Here is an 8,014-nt window from a genome sequence, read left to right on the forward strand (position 1 = left end):
CTTGCTTAGTTGCATCTGTAGCGACGTCATCTAGGGCATAACGTGCTAACTTACTAAATTCCTCCACATACTGGCCAACTGTCCGTCCTCCTTGGCGCAAGTTACGAAACTCATGCTTCTTCATGGCCATAGCTCCTGCTGAAACATGGGCAGTACGAAAAGCCTGCTGAAACTGGTCCCATGTGACAGTGTCTACAGGAAAAGTGGCTGTGAAATTCTCCCACCATGATGCTGCGGGTCCTTCTAGCTGATGTGCGGCAAACTTCACCTTCTCCGCATCTGTGCATCCTGCTGTGGTCAACTCCCTAGCTATCTTGCGGAGCCAATCATCTGCTACTATCGGCTCGGTGCTACTGGAAAACACCGGCGGATTTAGCCTAAGAAAACGGGCTAAGTGGTCAACAGGTGGGGGTGGTGGTGGTGGGTTGTTGTTATTGTCCCCCTGATTCTGATTCTGGACTAGCAACTGCATCAACGTGTTCTGCTGCTGGATCAACTGGGTGAGCTCCGGTGGGAAAGCAAATCCGGGGTCACGTCTCGGAGGCATCTATGGGTTTAGAAAAGATGAGATATAAGAATAGAGGGGGTCTAAAGAGAAAACACTACCCATATGCACATGAGGCAAAAGCAAACAATTCACTTCAATCAATCAAACAAAGGCATACAATCAATCTAACTATCGCAAAAGTGCTCGGACTACTATATTTACATGGTGGACTACTACTACTGATGAGGTGGTCTAGTAGAAATATTCTTCGGTTGCAGACTCCATGATATCTGCTCCAGTTTCATCAACAGTCATCATCGCTACTATCTGCTTCCGAGTCGGTGCCGTCGATGATGATGTAGTCTTCCGGGCTAATTTCCTGGGGTTCTTCGTCTTCCTCTACTGGCGTAGGGCCTCCCATAAATATTCCAATCTTCTTGATCAGGTCGTCATTCTTCTCCACAAATACTTTAATTTCTTCTTCATAATCTTCATGTGTAGCCTTGAGTTCTTCCTCCAGTTCCTTGATTCTTGTCTTAGCCTTCTTCAGATCTATCATGTCGGCACACATCTGGTTCTCCTGTCGTCAAATGTGCTGGTTTAGCTCCTGGATAAAAGCTGCGATTGATCTATCCTTCCTGGTGCTGATCATCTCCCAGTGTTCATCCCGGCGCCCACAAATCTGGTAGATAGTATCCTTGAGATCCTTGCGGTAGACTTCTCCAATGCGTCCCATGGCGATGTGAGATGCCATGCTCTTTCCTAGATTCCAAGTTGGTGCATCAAAAGAAAACTCTATGGGCTCAGTGACTGGCATGAACGTTCTTCCTGGAACTTGAACTTGAATCATCCAGTGCTCTTCTTCAGGTAAATTGGCGTTGTAGGTTCCCGTGAAGCTTGGTACTCCTATGTTCAGGTATCTAGTGACTTCCTTCAAGTGTCGTCCAAAGGGTGTATCTTCATCCGGTTGTGTGAACTTGTTCCTTGCATCCACCATCCTAAAGAGTAGAAAGGATGAGAGTTCAGAACAGAAGAGATTGAATAGTGATCTAGGTCTTTTAGCTTAGTGGTCATGTCCTACAGTCAGCGTGTGCTCTGATATCATCTCTGTAGCGACCAGACCTCAAACAGTCTGATCTCTGTGCTCCGGTGTCATCCCTGGATCAATAATGCTGAAACCACACAGTACTCGGAGGATTTATAGCAGAGTAGCAATCACACACTTATTACATCGAGTGTCTCATAAGAGAACTTATTACAATAAATATGGCTTAAGGTCATCTAATAACGATAACAGCGGAAGGCTTGGAAGATAAGTGAGTCCATCAACTCCAACGGCATCACTGAGTATAGAACCACGACCTAAAAACTCCTTAATCGTCGTCTGAAAAGTCTGCAACATTGACGTTGCAGCTCGAAACGGGTCAGCACATGGAATATGCTGGCAATGTAACACATAGAGAGTAATGGAATGAAACAACTATACTATATGCATATTTGGCTGGTGGAAAGCTCTATGGTTACAGTTTTTGCGTAAAGCCAATTTTTCCCTACTTCAAATGAATAAATTTATTTAACTATCATGGTAGTTGTTAAACATTGAGAATGGTTGACAGCATTCTCAATCCCAGTTAAGCATCATCATTAAACATAACCCAACAAAATTAATTTAGAGTAACATGTTGAGATTCACATGATAATCCAAGTACTAGATACTCAAGATGTCCATAACCGAGGACACGGCTAATCATGATTAGTTTGTTACACTCTGCAGAGGTTTGCACACTTTTCCCCATAAGACTCGATCGCCTCCGTTTGGTTTCTCGCACTACAGGGTGTTTGAGAAGACGGATGACCGAGACATAGTCTTTCAAAAGCGCTAGCACCTTATGATCGGGTAGACCGTACCACCTACATCCCCTACATCTGCTAGTCTACCACTATAAGAGTTCGCACAACTTAGTCAACTATGTTAGAGCCCATAATAGCTTGTGGCTGCACACGGAAGTTTCTAGTATGAATAGTCTTATGATCCCTTTGAGCCTGGGTGGCGGTCCAAAACAAAACAGGCAAGTCCTGGAATACCCAGGTACCTCAATCCACCCAGATGTGTGTTTAAGTTGCCACCTTAGATAAACCATTAATTAACAATCTCACATCTGTCATGGATTTCACTCACCTAATCCATGTCTACTAGCATAGCATGGCATAATAAGCAAACGTAGAAGTAACTCCCAAAGGTTTGAAAATAAACTGGTAATAGGTACTACCTCATCGACTTCCCATCCCACAATTTAATTAGATCCTAATCATGCAATGTGTGAGGATTGATCTAATGCAATAAAACTGGGTAGTAGAGAAGGTATGATCAAAGTGTTACTTGCCTTGCTGATGATCCGGGAAACCTAACGATTCGAGGTAACAGGCGGTGCACTCCGGATACTCTATCGCAAACAAACAAACGAGCATACAATAAGTACTCATCTAATGCACAGGTAAAACTCAAATAAGAGATCTAACCAGAAGGTTCAACTTAAGAACTCCCGTTGGCGAAAAAATCAAATCGAACGAAGCAACGAAAGTCAAACGGCGAAAGACAACAACTTCGTTCTAGTAATCTGGATCTAGGGCAAATTTTACAGTAGCAAAATCTTGTTTAAGTTGATTAAACGGATAGAGGGTTTCGAGACGAAACTCTAGGCGCTTGAATCGCCTGATTCCGATAAACGAGCGAAAAGTTAAACTAAAATGAAAATCAGATCAGGAATCGCGATCAGATAAATCATGGATTTAATCCGAGAAAAAGAAAACTGATGAACAGTTAATCGAATGGACGTTCGTTAACAGAAACTAACCGGAGAACACATTCGCTAAAACGAACGGATCGGTGAACGTTCACTAACTAAATAAACCAGGGAAAAAAATAAACCGATCTAGGGTTTCGAAAAAAAATAAACCAAGGTGGTTTTTTAAAAAAACGAACGGCGAACGGCGGCGGCTATACCTCCGGCGAGGCACTCCGGCGGGCGGGGCGGGGCTCCGGCGGGTCGGCGGGGTGTGGCGCGGTGCGGCGCGGCGACGGGAGGCGGTGGCGGGCGGCGCGCGGCTCGGGCGGCGGTGGCACAGGCGGCGGGGCGGCTGCGGCGTCGGGCGGCGGCGCGGCGACGGCTCGGCGACGGGAGGCTCGGGGCGGGGTGGGGTGAGGTCAGGGCGGCGGGGGTCCGGTATTTAAGGAGGGGGTGTGCTGCCTTGGGGGAGGGGGCACGGCGGGGCGGCTCCGAGCCGGACTCGGGCGGCGGCGCGGCTCCGGTCTCCTGGAAGGAGACGGCAGGCGGCGGGGTGGGCCGTCGGCTGGGCCTTGGCCCAGTCAGCGCGCGGCGCATTTTTTTTAAAATATTCTGCTCGGAAGAAAAAGAAAAAAAGGAATACTAAACGGACTCCAAAAATTCCGAAATAAATTTTCACGGGCTTCTAAAATCAAGCCTCACAAGGTGAACATTTATTTGGGGCCTAGATGCAATTTTGAAAAACGCATTTTTTCCTAAATTCAAATAAAACACCGAAAAACTCTGAAATAAAATCTTATTTGATTTTATTATTAAATCCTCAATATTTCTGTATTTTGGGAAAGTCATTTTATTCCCTCTCTCATATTTTTGTAATAGAAATAATTGATGATAAAATAAATAAAATCAAATGATCCTATTCTCAAAATTTGAGAAAACTCAAATATGAAAATATCGAAATCCCCAACTCTCTCCGTGGGTCATTGAGTTGCGTAGAACTTCTAGGATCAACCAGAATGCAAAACAAATATGATATGCATTGATGATCTAATGTATAACATTCAAATTGAAAATTTGGGATGTTACAAGTTCATAGTATCAACTCTATTGGAAAAATGCCATCGATTATATTTGGATGTTTTGAACTTCCTCTTCCTACTGTCAAGAAGAAATATGATATTCTTATTATTGGGGATGTGCATATCCCTGTTGAGGTAACATAGTGTTATTCAAAATTTCTCCGGTTTCATGTTATTCGAAATGAGTTCGTTAACAAGACTTGATCAACCTTGTTAGTGGATTCCTTTTGATGATCATGAGATGGATGAAACTAGAAGGCACAACCTTCTGTACCCCACTTTTACTTTCTGTTATTTATATTAAATAAAATCAAAATAAATATTTTTCTGTCTGTTATCTGATTATCCGTGCAATATAAAAATACCTCGAAAATAAAAGTTCTCCAAATGTCCTGAAATTTAAATATGATTTTTTTTCTAGAATATTTGAGGATTTATGTAACTGAGAACACACCAGGGGGGTCAACCACCTGCCCACGAGGGTGGATGGCGCGCCCACCCCTCTAGGGCGCGCCCCCTGCCTCGTGGGCCCACGGTGGCCCTCCTCCATTTATTCCTGCACCCACACACTTCATCTTCCTCCCACAAACACGAATAACCAGCTCAAACCCGAGTCCAAGCTCGGTTTGCTGCCATTTTCAATCTCCTTGCTCAAAGCACCTCTCACAAAACTGCTTGGGGAGATTGTTCCCTGGTATGTGACTCCTCCATTGGTCCAATTAGTTTTTGTTCTAGTGCTTTATTCATTGCAAATTTGTGTTGCTTAGGTGACCCTGTTCTTGAGCTTGCATGTCAAATTTATATGGTCAAAAGTAGTTTTGATGCATGATATAGGCCCTAGGGACTTGTAGGAGTAGTTGCTATCAATATTATTGAGTTTGGTTTACTTTTATTTTGAAGTTACTAAAAAATTTCAGAATTTTTCAGAGGAAGAAATATGCTTAGGAAAATGTTTCGAGGTGGTTCTTCAAGGAAGCAAGGACTTAGGCTTGCAATGCGTGATGCTGATGAAGAGCCATCAAGAGACGCTCCAGTGCGTCCTTGTGAGTGGCCGTCTGAGAACTTTATGGATCGAGCGGGAATTAAGGAAGAATTTAACGCATATTTGCGTAACGCTGATCTTGTGAGCTTCGAGGAAGAGAAGTGCAGCCAGTATCACTATCTCACCAGTACCTTTGTGAGGAGGTTTGAATTTTCAACTTCACGCAAGAGGAGGATATACTATTACCAGAGAGGAGGCAGATGAGTACGAGAGGAGAGAGGAGGCCGCTCGTCGCCACGCTGCAGCTCAGCAGGCGATAGCCGCTGCATCGTAGTACGACCCCAACTATAATTACGGATATCCGCCAGGCCAGCCATGGCCATAGACCAACTTAGCCAAAAGCCTAAGCTTGGGGGAGTACGTATTTCCCACCGACATTACATTTATGCTCACACACTCATTGTTAGATGTCGGTGCTCATACTTTTTCATTGTATCATCCATGCTAGTTTATTTTCCTTTTTATGCTTTCTTCTTGTGTGTTTAATAAACCTTAAGAAAAACCAAAAAAAATTAGTTGTAGTTTTTAATTAATTTACCTTCCATGCTTGTAGTAGTAATTAAAAAGAAAACCCAAAAACATTTCATGTTCTTCTTTTGCTTGTTGGGAGCTTTCCCGTGTAAATAGTTTTATTTCTTTTCTTTTCTTTGGGGGTCGATTTCTTTGGGGGTCGATAGGAGAAGACCATAATTAAATTGTAGAAGTGGCTCTTATATGCATTATTGTTGATCTGACAAAAGAGCCCATATTGCCTTATCTTCTCCTGTTTTTTGAATGCTTGCAGATTCCAGCTTAGTCCAATGCACGTGCACTATTATTATTATTCACATCATTCGATCGTGCAAGTGAAAGGCAATTATGATGATATATGATGGACTGGCTGAGATGAGAATAGATGATACGAACTCGACCTCTTTTGTTTTTGTAAATATGATTAGTTCATCGTTCCTGATTCAGCCTATTATGAATAAACATGTTTCCAATGACAATTAAAGATCATAGTTTTTTATGCCATGCTTGATTAGCTATGAGTTATAATGGTTTACCTTGCATGCCAACATGCTATTAAAATGGTTATGATGTGGTATGATAGGGTGGTATCCTCCTCTGAATGATTTAAGTGTCTTGACTTGGCACATGTTCACGCATGAAGTTGAAACAAAATCAACATAGCCTTCACGATATTTATGTTCATGGTGGATTATATCCTACTCATGCTTGCATTCGATGTTGATTAATTTTAATGCATGTTCATGACTGTTGTCGCTCTCTAGTTGGTCGCTTCCCAGTCTTTTTCTAGCCTTCACCTGTACTAAGCGGGAATACTGCTTGTGCATCCAAATCCCTTAAACCCCAAAGTTATTCCACATGAGTCCACTATACCTACCTATATACGGTATCTACCAGCCGTTCCAAGTAAATTTGTATGTGCCAAACTCTAAACCTTCAAATAAATATCCTGTTTTGTATGCTCGAATAGCTCATGTATCAACTAGGGTTGTCTGTATCTTCCATGTTAGGCGGGTTATTCTCAAGAGGAGTGGACTCCGCTCCTCACTCACGAGATAAATGGCTGGTCACCGGTATGCCTAGTCCCATGCTTTATGCAAACTAAATCAAAATAATCGCAAACAAAACTCCCCCTGGGACACTTTTTAGTTGGAGGCACTCATTGTTTCGAGCAAGCCATGGATTGATGCTTGTTGGTGGAAGGGGGAGTATAAACTTTACCATTCTGTTTGGGAACCGCCTATAATGTGTGTAGCATGGAAGATATCGCCATCTCTTGGTTGTTATGTTGACAATGAAAGTATACCGCTCAAAATATTATTCACCTCTGTTTCAAAACCGAGCTCTGGCACCTCTACAAATCCCTGCTTCCCTCTGCGAAGGGCCTATCTATTTACTTTTATGCTGAGTCATCATCCTCTAATTAAAAAGCACCAGTTGGAGAGCACCGCTGTCATTTGCATTCATTATTGTTAGTTTACATTGAGTATGACTTGACTGGATCTCTTTTACCATGAATTACAATGTCTAGTCGGTCCTTGGTCTTTAAAGGTGCTCTGCATTTATATTTTGTGGTGTCAGAAAGGGCTAGCGAGATACCATCTTGTTATATCATATTATGATTGTTTTGAGAAAGTGTTGTCATCCGAGATTTATTATTATGGCTCGCTAGTTGATTATGCTATTGATATGAGTAAACTTGAGACCTATGCATTATTGCGAATGTGGTTAGTTATAATCTTTGCTGAAAACTTGAATGTTGGCTTTACATATTTACAACAACAAGAGCAAACAGAGTTTGTAAAAGTTTTGCTTTATCACTTTCAGTTTGTCAACTGAATTTCTTGAGGACAAGCAAAGGTTTAATCTTGGGGGAGTTGATACGTCTCCAACGTATCTACTTTTCCAAACACTTTTGCCCTTGTTTTAGACTCTAACTTGCATGATTTGAATGGAACTAACCCGGACTGACGCTGTTTTCAGCAGAATTACCATGGTGTTATTTATGTGCAGGAGCAAACATTCTCGGAATGGCCTGAAACTTCACGGAGCCACTTTTCAGAAAATAAGAAAAATACCTGCCAAAGATGAAGGCCAGGGGGGCCACCGT

Source organism: Triticum urartu, chromosome 6 (genome assembly GCF_003073215.2).
Source record: "Triticum urartu cultivar G1812 chromosome 6, Tu2.1, whole genome shotgun sequence".
NCBI classification, from domain to species: Eukaryota; Viridiplantae; Streptophyta; class Magnoliopsida; order Poales; family Poaceae; genus Triticum; species Triticum urartu.